This window comes from Colias croceus, chromosome 8 (genome assembly GCF_905220415.1).
Source record: "Colias croceus chromosome 8, ilColCroc2.1".
Taxonomy (NCBI): Eukaryota; Metazoa; Arthropoda; class Insecta; order Lepidoptera; family Pieridae; genus Colias; species Colias croceus.
Genome location: NC_059544.1, coordinates 393,178 through 408,501, shown reverse-complemented (window position 1 = coordinate 408,501; position 15,324 = coordinate 393,178). Strand labels below are relative to the sequence as shown.

The window sequence follows — 15,324 nt, the reverse complement described above, 5'->3', positions numbered from 1 at the left end:
CGGCCGGATACCGGATGGTAATGTACTATCAGGCCGGATACCGGATAGTAAAATTGGTAGATTTTATAAATAGAATCGAAATGAAGACAGTTGTAATTGAAGCTTTTTATTATTTTTAACGAAATTTTTTTTCACTGACACGATAAAAGTGTCTCTACCAAGAACTGCGACCGCGCGAACGTTCACTACGAAACAAGTCAAAACCTGCACTGCACAGGCGGCGTGCCGGTGCGCGACACGCACCTATGAAACTAAAAATGCCGTCGGCCGAATATTCGGCGGCCGGATACCGAACATTCGGCTGGTGGTCAGGCCGAACATCCGGTATCCGGTATCCGGCCAAACAACTATTCGTTGCATCTCTAGTTATAATTAAACGAGCGCCTGAATCCTTCCAGAAAATTCTTTTTCAAGTCGCTTTAAAGCTAGTTTTAATTTCAGTGAAATGATTTTCATTGTCTTTCTGTCAAAAGACTCTAGGAGTCCAAAAAATGCAGTTTATAAGTTAAAATTAGGGCGGGAAAGTACAATAAAGTAATTATAATTAAGTCTAATCGAATTAAATAGGATGTTGGGTAATTGTAGCCGGACATGGCCACCCGGTAAGTAGGTATAGTTGGGATTAACAAGCGTAGTTTTTGGTTTCAATATTGAGATGAACTCAAACTCAAGTTTGAAGATGTAGTTAGTCTGTGTTTAAGTGGGCAATGCAGTTTTGAACCTGCAACATGATTCCTTTATTGCGAGTACTAGCATGGTGTAGTGTACCTACTACCTACGGCTGTAAAATTCACAAAAGCAAATTCTAATTTTTAAAGAAGGATAAACAACTGAATAAAATGTACAGAAAATAATAAAATTGATTAATTTAAAAGATAACAGGTAAGGTCAACCTTTTATCTTATTTTAATTTATTTTCAGATACAATACAAAAAATAGTTAAAACTGAGTTTTATAAAAAGGATTGTACAAACTTCAATTCAAGTGTGGGCACTTGGCTATTGCTACGAATAACGATTATCCTGCTTAGTTTTGGCTCTCAATCATATCTGCCAACACTAAGGTTTTAATCAATCCAAGTGGTATCCGATAGCCGACCCTGGCTTGACCTCGATAATTCGGAGCTAGATTAAGGATTGACTCATTGGATTCCCGCGCGCGTCGCAGTGCCGCGTGTTAATGTTTACGCCTTGCGCCTGCTACCACTCATCGTTTTGACAGGTCACACTAACAAACAGAAACACGGAACGACCTATCTTGAACAAACAATCTGTTGAAATACAACTCTATACCCCTGCGTTACGGTTCACAATCCATTATCACGAAAATGGCGTCTAAGACTTCACAAAATGTAACCTCAATAAATCCTAAGTATTGACAAACGAACTATACTTATTGTACAGCTAATTCAATTTGGAACGTACCATTGTTGAATTAGGGTCGATTTTTGTAATTTATTGTAACGTTTTAATACGTTTTCATGCAGTTCAAACGAGTTATATAAGTAAGAAGCCCGATCAAAGATCAAAGGGTTTGTGATCCATGCCGACGCGCTCAGCTGTGAGCAAATCATCTTGATACTTAATTAACTTATTATACGTCTTATAAATTATACGATATATTTATTTTTCATACTCTTTTTTTAACGATGACAGTTTAAAGTTTATGCTTCGTTTACAAGTCCTGATGAAGAATGTGGAATTTTTAAGTGTTCTTTTATTTGATTTTATTCGTGCCTCTTTAATTAGATTATGAAGATGTATTCGTCATAAAATTATGAATATAAAATTGATTCTGTACTAGATCATGTAGTGTCGTTTTATGGAAAAGTCATATTTTATGATGTGATTTCTTATGGATGTCATCAATGTTAGTTCAGGATACATCGCCCATTTTTGCAAGTGACTACTATCAAGCTAATTTTCCGTTTGTAGCTTTATTTTGATGAGACGTCCAATAATTTCGTGTACGAAAGTCTCGATTGTGGTAGCTAACAGAGATAACAAGGATAAAAATTTTTGATTTGATGGTTCTCAAATATTTATTACTAACTGAATATTTTTTTTTGTTCAATCTCAAGATAATTACCTAAATTATTCGAAAAAATATTTGTCCTACAAAATCTATGGTTGGTTCAAAGAGTCCCCCTTTCCAAAGTGTATCGATAACGAGGTCATCATAAATGATTACTAACAAGCTGATTTTTTTGTTTTCACTTAGTTAATGTTTATATAATTCAACAGTCATATTGTCCTACAAATTGCGTAATAAATATTTGAGAACGATCAAATCAAAAAATTTTATCCTTGTTATCTCTGTTAGCTACCACAATTAAAGGAAAAGCCCAGAACCTCATAGCGTCATACCTGTATGATAGGATTCAGACTGTAGTTGTTGATGGAGAACGTTCTAGCGGTGCGTCAATTAACATTGGTGTTCCACAAGGGTCAATTTTAGGTCCCTTCTTGTTCTTGGTATATATCAATGATCTTCCCTATTATTTGCAGGATAGGTGTGAAATAGTTCTGTTTGCAGATGATACCTCATTAATTTTTAATGTGGATAGGCATGACCCAAATGTTGACGAAGTGAACAGTGCTCTTTTACACATATCTGAATGGTTTACTGCCAATAATTTATTATTAAATGCCAAAAAAACCACTTGTGTTGAATTTTTACTTCCTAACGTAAAAAAGTTGAACAGAGATATTACCTTGAACGGGGAGGTATTGCATCCTACTGAGTCTACTGTATTTCTAGGGTTTACATTGGACGAGAAACTACAGTGGGGAGCCCATGTCAACACCGCTGCAGGTAAGCTCAGTTCAGCTGCATATGCAGTCCGAAAAATAAGGCATCTCACCGATGAAGATACGGCTAGATTGGTTTATTTCAGCTACTTTCATAGCATTATGTCCTATGGAATTCTACTGTGGGGCAGGGCTGCAGATATAGAAACTATATTTATCTTACAGAAAAGAGCCATTCGCTCTATATATAATTTACGTGCTCGGGACTCACTAAGAGATCATTTTAAGAATACTGGTATCCTTACTGTACCATCACAGTATATATTTAATAATATTTTGCATGTACACAAAAGCTCCGACTTACACACAAGAGTAGGAGATAGACACGATTATGGCACAAGGAACAGGAATAGAATTGAAATGCCATTTTTCCGATTAGCTAAAGTTAAAAATTCATTTATGGGTCAAGGAATACGCTTTTACAATAGAATTCCTCATAATATTAAAGAGTTTAGTAGTTCTAAATTTAAAACTTATATAAAAAATGTACTAGTTCAGAGAGCGTACTACAGTATTCAGGAATATATGGACGATAAAAATCCATGGAGGGTTGTCGCGTAAAAACCACAGGACAGTTCTTTGGCATATTATGATATAATATGTAGTTAGATATAAGTTACTGTATATTATGTAATATTGACATGATTTTAAAAGAGCAACTATGGAGTTTCTTGCCGATTCTTCTCCATAGATACTGCTTTCCGAATCGGTGGTAAATGTTAAAAATACTTACCTATGTAATGACAATTCGAAAGTGCTACTAAATAGTAGTCTAATTGAATAAATGAATGTTTGAGTTTGAGTTTGAAACAATCGAGAGTTTCGTACACGAAATTATTCGTTGTCTCATCAAAATAAAGCTACAAACGGAAAATCAGCTTGATAGTAATCACTTGCAAAAATGGGCGATGTATCCTGAACTATGTACACTGATCTAAGTGCTTGCTTATATAGTGATAATGAACTTAGCTTACATTACCTTATTGCTATTCATTTAATAGACTTATAAGAAATTTCGAATTACGTTGCATTACCTGCTCTTTGCTAAGTTAAAGTTTGGACTCTACCTAATGGTAAAATCTAGAAATCATTAAAATAAATACTTCGTTCTGATAGAATCTTATGATTTAAGGTACCTTTCGTCAAATATAATTCATAAAGAGCGACCAGCAGAGAGCTTAATATCTGTAAAACAAAAGATTATGACTAATTCCTGAAATTCTCAGGCCTGAAAAAGTACCAAGTCATTCAATCGCAGTATAATCAGCATCTCTTTGATGTGGCCGGTGTTTACGTGAACTCGGTGTTTGCTATTAAACAAACTCGATCGGATAGCGTATGCCAATATTGCACCAATACAAAATATACTTCCTAGTGTTAAGTATTGAGAAAGGGCTGGATTTAAGTGCAAATTCTGTTCTAGAGTGCTTTATAGAATCCGGGTAAAAAGGTTATTAGTTCGTTAATGTCACACGGAAAAGGAGCTAAGACAAAAAAGGTAAGATAAGTAGAGTAACTTGATCAAGTGATGAACATAAGTTTGTTCAACACAAAAATTTACTACATCATTTACAACCCATCAAGTACCAATTTTGTGAATAAGAAAATATATAAATAGCTTTCTTTTTGTGTGGTACAAATATATTCATAGTAGTTATCAAGCTGTTACGATTTCTCGGATAGGAGGAAAATTGACAGAATTGCATACTCTCCAAATTAAATCGATTGATAAATAACAGTTATTTTCGGTGTTCCGTCATCCATCCATTATCGAAATGTTTGAAAACAGGAAATATTCGAAAACGATTTTCGCCTATTTCCTTAATTCTGCGAATTAATAGATTTTCCTGTGTTTATGAAACATTGGCCAGAGTTACAGGTCTTCGTTTGGGCCAACATGCGATGTTGTGTGTAAACAAAATGTTAGTTTAGAGATAGATGTGTGGGATAATATTAAAGCTTTTGTATAAAAATATGATTAATTTAAGGTAAAATTGAAAATAATATCTATTAAAGATCAATGAAAACAATTAATGTAGAGCGTATAGTTCTTGTTTTGGCTGAGACGTTAATTTTCAGAATGCGTACTATATTATTCCCTGTAACTTTATACTCATTTAACATTGTTTTCATTCCGATAAAGTTTTTGTATACCTAATAACATTTATTTAGTAAGTACATGTATTAGAGATTAAAAGATTATTCGAATCAACAAATAACATATCTAAGAATGTTTACCTGTTGTCGAAATTACTACACCTTCAACCTTTACTTAATTTGGGACATAATTTTTAATGCCTAGATTTTTTACTTATTGAAGTGAAACTTCTTTATCGGGGTTGGAAAAAAATTTACTGTAACTTTTTTTCGTTACGCGTGACATTTTTCCGTTGCGCGCCATCTTTTTCTTATCCCTACCACGCGTGATTCGACGTATTTCTGTAAAGTTGCATATAGTAAATTATTTTTTGAAAAATAAGGTCATAAAGAAGTTTCGCTTCTTACATGTGTACACTAGTACACGTACACATTTTTTTTTTCAGTTGATGATCCACTACAATTTAAAACTCTACATCACCGTTATCTCCAAAGCTGATAATCGTTCAAAAGTACATATACCTCGTTATAACACAGTCTTCAAGAAACCCATAAAATCGTAGTCAGCGTTTGTTTTACACCACCTCGGCGTACTCCACAACACTTTGAAGTGCTTTCTGGATATTTACGTAGTATTTGTTTATTTTCATATTTGCGGTGGCCCAGAACGAGTAAACTACCGAACGGTTGCCACACTACATAAATCTTGGAATCCCTGGAAGTTTGGGGAAGGTCAATGTGTTTTGGGAGACTATTTTGGTGTCATTTTTGATAAAATTTTCATAGTAGGTACTTGAGGCGGTGACACGGCCCATAAAGAGAAAATGACATAGTTTTTAACGAGCTAAAATACTTTATAAATTATAATCTACCGATTTCCTCCGACATGAAAGGCTGTGATTTATGTATAAAATTCTGGCCCTGTAGATACCCTGATTACGGAAGCTGATAATACCTATATCCTATATCTTCGCAATTTATAATTTAATCGCCTCTAAAAATCGATCTGCATAGGTACGCCATCTTCGTATTAGAACAAAACTGAAATGAAATGGAAGATATAACTTAAAAAAAACACACTTCAGCATTTCACTAGACTTATAATAAAAGTATTGAACTTAAACATGACTCAAATTATTAAAGTATGATGTGTAATTTAATATTGGAAAGTTTCAATTATGCAAATTGCAGTTTGGTGGATTCGAATAATATTGAAACCTTATTATGTCTGCCATAATTTTAAAGTTTTCATCAGCTTATCTATAGTGTATTTAAATACTTTTATACGGTTTCTTATTGGGTTAATATTTGCATCCATATTAGAATAGCTACTAGATTTCCGCCCGCTGCTTCGCCCGCGTTATCAAAGAAAAACGTTAGTTCCCGTTCCTATATATGGGATTTCCGGGATAAGATGCCTATAGATATCATATTCTGGGTCTTCAGCTACCAAATTTCATTGCGTGAAAGAGTAACAAACATCCATCCATTTCTCACAAACTTACGCATTTATAATATTAGTAGGGTATTTAGATATGAATTTCTGAACTGTACAAAAAATAGATAATTTGACGATCCAAAACTGTTCACAAAAGGAGCATAGATTAATAAATGTTTGACTTTTGATACCGATTTCCATCTCCAAAACCGGTGCTGGCCATGTCACAGCTCATCCACGCAGAAGTGATGGCTGACACTGCACTTTTGTATTATGACGTGCTTTTTAGATCAAAATAACACATTAGGTCAGTCGAGCGAATGTTTGGGACAAGTTAGAGACGGTAACTTGGTTTTTGTGTTGATTTTGATTCAAGTGCTGTATTTATTTCGTGTTATTGTCACAAGTTAAATACGATTAAGGTAAAATCGCGTTTTAAGGTGTGTGAAAATAAGTGTAGGACGCCATCTTGAATTTTTTGTGTAATTCACTATAGAGCCAGAGGAAGCAGAAGAATAGAAAAATAATACTTATATCGGAAAAAGTGAGAAGCTAAACTGTAGATTCAGGTGAAACTTTCCAAAATTATGCATTTCTCAATAAAAGTGCCAAGCGTAAACATTATATTTCCACTTCGAAGCATTATATTTCCACCCTAATTGTTTAAATATAAACATAAACTATCTAAATTGTAGAAATACTTAAGTTCTAATTTCTTCATACATCTATCGCTGTTACACATATTATTCAATAATCTAAAAAAAGTTTAAAATCAATATTTCCAGTACCAAAAAGATTATTTAGACGTAATAGCAAAGAGCGCGTAATGGCTGATCAAAGCGAGCGGCGCCGGGCGCGAAGTTTGTAAACAACACTTCCTGTAATGATTTAATTGCATCTGCCACAAACAAAAGCTTTTAGATCTTCTATTTGGTATATTATTGTGATCATGGTTAAGTTTGTGTTTCTACAAACAATTTTTATTTTATCAGATTTTTTAAGTTTTTATAATATTTTGGGCGTTGGGTTGTGTACTTACCAAACTACCATGCTGTAAAAGAAAACTTTTGAGAGTAATAAATATTCACAATCAATATTAGTATCTAATATATTTTTAATACAATTAGTAATTAGTTGTAAAAGTGAGCTTTTAAGTTTTAAAAGTTTGACTCGAATACTATTAGGTAACATTTAGAGTTAAAATTCACTCTTTTAGAACATACTTTTAGAGACATAATCTCCTCGTAATAGTGTTATAAAAATAAATTGCTTTTTATTTTTATAGATATTATCTTTCTCTTTAGAAGCTTTCTGTGTGCTTTTGGTATAATGGATCACAATTCGGGAATGGATTCCTCTTCGCGAGCTTGCATGTGCAATAAAATGAGTATCACAATCGGCCAGAAGCCATTGTTTTTGAGTAAATTGTAAAAAAAGGAAATATATTATAGAAAAACGTTTAACAAAATATGTGATACTAATGCGTTACATTACTTTAATCACACGCTATAATGGTGTAATACAATGACACAGAAACCGATGAAGCCCGTTCACATCCGCAGCCATCCTTTGATGATAGGAAACATTCATCATCTCCACAAATTCGGGCCATCGACAGATTTACAACTCAACTGAAAAAATATTTGTAAGACAAAACGATTCGCGCGCGTTTATTTAATCTATGGTCTTTTTTATATGTATTAGATATAATCTGTGATGTTCTGTTTATTGCTTTTTAATAGCAGATATTGAATAATAATCATATTTCTTTAATGTTAGGGCAAATGCGGGATAATGTATCGTGTAGTTTTTGTATTTATTTATGAATGTACCTATTTGGATCAAAGGAAGTCGACTGCATGCGTGATGCTTACGTATTTTTATGTAGTTATGCGGTACTTGTAAACAAATGGTGTAGGTAAATGCTGTTAGAAGTAGGGTTATTTTGACAATATTCAGGATAATTTTCAATATAGCGATAGTTAATATAATTCTAAATAACTTTTTGTTTGTATGAATAAATTTTGTAAAGGTCGTGGTTCTATGAAATTCTGACGAGAGATATTTATTATTTTAATGCGTTTTCGCTTTTTTTCAGCACATAATTTTAAATACAGATGTCATAACAGACTCGAGTACCTATTGATAACAAAGTTAAACATAAATAAAGACAATTAAATTTTAACACGCTATCATTAATATTTCTAAACATGAAAAAAGAAAAATTCCTATGTAAAAATTCGTTCGACCTAAATATTTTCAAATTGTTATTTGTAACAATACATAGATGGCGCGATAGTGGGACGGAAATGTCGGAGGTATTTTGAAACACACAAAAATATTTTCTTGGCGGTACTTGATGGATCGAGCCTCTGTAATCGTGTTGATCGGCTATTTAATGTTAATTTGCTTTAAATTCGTGAAAAGGAATAACCTCTTAAGCTGGTAATTTATTGGTCTTTTAGCGAGGGGTCAGAATAGGCATGTAATAGTTAGGTAATGCGAATTTGGAGCATGTAAAGTTGGGTTGAAAGTTAATGTAGTTTATGTATTGCATGAAAAAAAAAATGCCTTCTTTATGCTCGTTCGTTGGTATTCAAAGATATCGATAATAATTTAATTCAACTACATAGAGTTGCCTATAAAAATATGAATGCGAATTGTAGAGCAATAATTAAAGAGTCATATTAATTTCTCTATACAATGGTAATTTCAATGTTTATTTTTTTTAACCTTTCAGCGGTCGCAACCTTGCGCCGAACACAAGCAGTCGCGCGCGGTCTGTGATTCCGCAAATTTAAGTGTCTCGTTTGGGAAAACAAATGAATATTTCGACTTATTGTATAGCACATGATTTAAAAGAGGTCTTAAACATGTGAAATAAAATAAAAACAACTTAATTACTCATTACTTCTTTTATTTGTACTTAATAGAACAAAGGTCTATAAAAACTCAAAATTTTTGACTCTGGGTGGAAATCACCGTTATAAATCAACATTAAACAAAACAAAATGGAATTTTCTTTTTTTCAATTAACAACTTATAAACTTGACTATAATTATCTTAGAAATAAATCACATTCATCATCAATTGGCACTGTGTAATAGGAACTCTAAAATGACATCTATTTTTGAGATCATTTTACGTAAAGTTCTAGAATAATCTAAATTATAACATCACACAACATCACATGAACACACTCATTCTGTGCTGGTGAAATTTCTATTGGGTCGTCTTCTTGGTCCGAAACGTTATCGAAGACCTCATCTTCTGATTCCACCTCCTCTAACATACGAGATATTCGACGTTCTAAGTCTTCGTAATTCATTGTCTACAACAAAAATACATTGTTAAAACTATACTTTTATTTTATTATAGTCTAAAGCATAAAAAGTTATATTAAGATACAAAAAACATAAAATATTTACCTCGGCTTCGGTTTAATTGCACTGGATTGTTCTGGAACACAATCGGTCGCGCGCGGAATCTGAGACCGCAAACACAAATAAGAAAGCACGTGTACATGCGACGAATGTCACAGGGCTACTGAGAGGTGCTACCTCACCCCCTCGAAGGTATCATGGAAGCGCAAGCGTCTATTGTTTACAGTTTCAGTATATTAACTAAAACAAGTTCATTGCGGACTCAGAGACCGCGTGCGACCGCTGGAAGGTTAAATATCTTTAACTGAAGGATGTATCATTATCCAAAAAAGCATTGACTCTATTTTTTTTTTGATCGACCAAAAAACACAACTTTTACTTTGTTATCTGATTCCGAAATTAAATTTACCCCAAACAATTTCTAATTCTACAAAAAACGTTATTTAAATAAACAACAGAAGACGTTATACAGTCGAAAAAATTATTTGTCATAAGTATCGATCATAACGGTATTTGATGTTTATCAAAATGACGAATCGATGTCGGCTAGAATATTATTATCTACCATGTATGAAGTCAAATGGCTACCAAGATGTTCAACGGATAGAATAAAAAATAATATTTTGACGTGTAGAAATTATCTGTGCTTAAGGCGACTACACCACCGAAACTAGCGCCCCCCCAACATTTTATTTTTTTACTCCTTAACCAGATCAAATTTAAAAAATCTAGCTCGGTACTTTGCTAGTATATTACTTGTAGTATTTTTGGTATTACTTTTCATTATTTTGCATTCGGTAAATTAGGAGAACTTTTGATTACCGCCAAAAGTGGCCACTTTTGGCGGTAATCAAAAGTTCTCTAGAATAATGAACAGTTAGAATAGTGAAAAGTAATACCAAAAATACTACAAGTAATATACTAGCAAAGTACCGAGCTAGATTTTTTAAATTTGATCTGGTTAAGGAGTAAAAAAATAAAATGTTCGGTGGCGCTAGTTTCGGTGGTGTAGGCCTCTTAAATAATAGAAAAGAAAAACACGGACGCGCCCTAACATTTTTTTTTGGATTCAGTATGAGTTTGTTGGGCGAAATCACTTAACTGGTTACCATCCATACTAATATTATAAATGCGAAAGTAACTCTGTCTGTCTGTCTGTTACTCAATCACGCCTAAACTACTAAACCAATTTGCATGAAATTTGGTATGGAGATATTTTGATACCCGAGAAAGGAAATAATCTACTTTTTATCCCGGGGAAATTACGCAATCCCGGAAATCCCACGGGAACGGGAACTATGCGGGTTTTTCTTTGACTGCGCGGGCGAAGCCGCGGGCGGAAACCTAGTGTACTATAAATAAAAATGTTCCCGTTTATATTATAATATAAAATACAATCTGGTTTCAAATATAATATCAAACAGTTGTAAACATATTCTAGCTGTAAGTAATGAAACAGTTGTCAATTCTGACAGGTGACACGTTTCATGGCGCCACTGTTGCACAGATTTAATATGGCTGTACTGTTGTTCCAACGGTCGCATTGTTTTATTTTGTCGTTAAACTCGTTCAAATTCAAAATAAATGTCCACGGCTACTGATTTGAATTTGAAAGGCAGCTATTACGGTCAAGATTGCATTGTTTCTGCCCAAATTGTCGTGATATATTGTTGTCATAGCTCTTCTATTTAAATAAAAACATGAATTAGTATGTGTAACGAATGTATAACATATTTTTGAGTAATTTGTTGTCATAAATATAAGTGGTCTATTTGAATAACAATCAACGAAAGTGTTTACCTTACCGTGTATGGCTTTGCTACTTCCTTATTTTTTCAGTAAAATAATGAGTTTGTATTACATAATTTTCTCTGTATATTGTGCTCGCTATTAATATTCAGATAGTCTAATTAAATATCATAATATAGTTAAGCTTTAGATATGTTAATTACGTCTGCACTGAATAATTCCTATCAATTACACGATTACGAAGATTAATGTAAATGGCGGGCTTTTTATCGTCAATTTATTTGAATTTATGCATTCCAATTTCCAAATTTATTTCTGTTCATTAAAAAACCTCTTAAATTATATAATAAATGCAGTTTATAATTTTATATCCAGAAATAATGCATAGGTATGCGTATTATATTATCTAGAAATTACATTGAGTAATGAGTTTCAAATACTCTATTTATCTTTAAAAAACATAATATCTATGACTGGATACAGATTTATCTGCATCCTGAACTTGAAGAAAAAAAAATGTATGATTAGCATTATTATTATTTCTTACTTATCTCGATCAGTTGTTTTTTACAACTTGCCACCCAGAGAACATACTAATAAAGACCTCCTTTGTGTTTCGATACGCACATATTTACGAATTATTTCAAAAAGAGTAACGGTAGCACAATGGTGCCGTCACGCGTGTAAACTAACAAAAAAGTAAATGCATGAAATTCAGAAGCACACCCAAGTAGATGCGTGGCTAATTCGATGCTAAAACTTTTTGTTGCAAGCTTTTGTTTTTAAGGCACCGAACACTGACTGTATTTATTAAAAGTTCTTTAAAATGCCAAAGTCTTTCATTTGTATAGTAATAATGGAATTAAATTAATATTTGAAATAAAACACATTATAAATAAAAACATGATAAACCTTTTATGCTCTCCATACATTAATCCCACGCCAAACATAAAAAATGTACTTTCCACAAAATATATGTTTAAGAAAGACTGTAGGTATGCTGTACTTATTAGCAAGGCTACTGCTGTCCATAACTTGGTAGTAGCAAAAATATTTTCTGACGCCCATAATAATTATTTATTTCAAAATTAAACGAATGCCTTAAAATGCAGTATAAAGTTTCCTCGTTATAATATAATGCTGAAATGGTTTCCAGTTGCTGACCAATACCTCAACTTTGTGTTTCACATGAGTTACAATAAAAAGCGTGTCGAATCGCACAGAAGCGAGCACAGAACAAACAATGAAATAAAAAGCTACGCACTAAATCAGTATTTGCAATGGTGCTCTTTGATTTTGATAGATTATCACTTTAAAAGGACTTCTGACGACATTTCTTTGTTTTTTATTTGGGACAAATATGTCCCCTTTGTTACGAAAACAATTGTTCCGTTTAGAAATGTTTTAAAATTTCAAGTATTGTGTTCTTCGGAGTTTAATTATTCTAAAAGTATTTGAACACAAAGAATTAAAATGTAACGCACATTCAAATTTTATTCTCAATTTAAATTAAGAATAGAATACGCTACCATGCATAGACAATCGTATGCAATAGACAATCATGTATAAATTATTCTTCTAAATATAAATCTGTTTAATCTGTGGCGCAGATAATGAAGCGCGATGCCGTGTCGCGGAGCTACAAATCGCAGATAATAAATAAAGCTGCGGACACACGCGGCGACTCATTACAACCCTGATATACGGTCTGCGATGATAATATTAAAACAACTAATTATTGTCTCGCACGTGCAAATAAAAGACCTCGTTATTGGAGGCTGTGGAATGAGATGTATGGATTTAAATTGTGGCTGTTTTATTTGATACATTGTTTATGTTTGATTAGGTAAGTTGTGGTTTTTGTAATATTATTGAAGCGAAACTTCTTTATCGGGGTTGGAAAAAAATTTAGTGTACCTAACATTTTTTCGTTACGCGTGACGTTTTTAACGTTAACCCAAAAGCATTTTGTGTTAATATGTTACACTTGTTTGTTTGTACTAAAATATCCCGAAATCATGCTCTTGCTCTAGCTCTAGCTCTATCTTCGTTTGATTTTGATGCACCGTCACTTGTTTGTGCTAACATGTTATATAGGTACATAGGTATATTCTCTTTTCAAAAAGACTGTTATTATTAAAACAAGAAAGTTTCAATCTGATATATAATTATTACACATATTATCTGTAACGGAAACGAATCATCCATAAGTAAAAATAAATTACAAGTATTTAAGGCACTTTCAACATAACAAAACTTATTCGTCGCGCAGCTTGAAGCTACGAACCTAATTGTAAGGCACATGTCACACTGAGCGATATTCTGCGAACGTCGATTGTTTGTAGTTAAAGTAGTTACTTGTAACCAGACGGTAGTGTTCAGACTACTGTGACGGGGGGTAACATAAATCAAGTAGTGAATAATTGCGATATAGGCACGCGTTCCTGTTTTGCGCTTTACAATTTTAAAGATGTTTTATAATGTCGAGTGTGCAGGGCAGCTGCAGTAATGATTTCTTAATTCTGTAAATGGCCAGCTTGTTATTGAAAAATAACAAAATTCATAGAGACAAATACTAAGAGATTTTAGAATGTTGAAATGTCTTTCTTTTTTATCATTTGATATAAAAAAAAAGACAAAAATCTTTATTGTTACATAAACATTTGGTAGATAATACAATGCACTAATCTCCACACTAGGATTCCCTGTGTTGTTGAGAATAGTCTCTTCCAGCTTACGTCTATTTACACAGTTTATACAGAGGTAAATTCTTAACTACGAAAATACATACAATATGCTAGTTGAATAAATTTCTGCGAGTGAATGAGATAGGATGGATGTCTTGAGTGAGTTTGTAGAATTATTTTAATGGTCTGAGGAAGTTTTCCGTGTGTTCGTAGTCCAAACCACAAAGGAAATTTTTTACATGTTTTTTGCATTGCCTCTTGGTCAACTATGGTATATAATATAGGTCCATAACATAAAATAAACGTTTGAAATTAATACCGTGTACGATGAAGTACTACTGCCTTAGTTCTAACCAGAAACTGTGCCAGAAGTGGTTAAGTAATACTACCAACCACGAAAAACTACCTAGATTTCCCAGGTGAACCAAAGCCAGTATGTTTACAACAATATTGACTGCTTCCACTGTCTATAACTAGAAGGCCACCGTTTGATCTCTGAACGCGTCTGTAATCACGTAAATTGTAACGAAGCAATATCCCCTATATTAGCGGCGAAATAAACAATTGCTTTTTATGTTGGCGAGAGGGAAGTGAGTAAGCCGTTGTGAATAAAATACAAGCTTATGTTTTATGTAATGTTCAACGTTTTTATAGTTTGATAGACTAGCTTTGGCATTAGTCCTGGCTTTGCGTACCTGGATAAAAAAATATAGGTAGGTACGTGTATTCCTGAAAATAATACTCTATATTGTAATATCTCGTTATCAAATTTAGGTAATTCAGATCATTCCGATTAATTGACGTGCTTACATTATAATTATGTACATTACTACAATTTTGTACAGGTATGCAGAAGACTACGAAATATAGTCGCGTTATTCGCTATTGTAATTTGTAGCACTAATAAGTTAGGATTTAGAAATACAGATAGATACCACTCTCAATGTTTAAAAAGTAGTGTTTGTAAACGTAAACATCCTGCAACACTTTTTCTATTTCAAATGCCAATAAATTGCAGTACTTTATTACTAGTTTTGAGAAAGACAAAAGACCAGTGAATTATTGCATACGTCAACATGATAATAGCATGCATCTCTAGACAAAGTGACAAACAGGCTTGTTAGAGCGGTTGCATTATGCGTCTGCAGTTTGTTATCACT

General features: G+C 33.1%; 1 long non-coding RNA gene across 1 annotated transcript; it reads right to left on the bottom strand.

Annotated features, from left to right (window-relative positions):
• Positions 1 to 9,245: 9,245 nt before the first annotated feature.
• Positions 9,246 to 9,996, bottom strand: LOC123693957. Its single transcript, XR_006751741.1, has 2 exons — positions 9,774 to 9,996; positions 9,246 to 9,676 (listed from the first exon to the last, which is right to left on the bottom strand). It is a non-coding gene; the product is annotated as an uncharacterized LOC123693957 (long non-coding RNA).
• Positions 9,997 to 15,324: the final 5,328 nt, after the last annotated feature.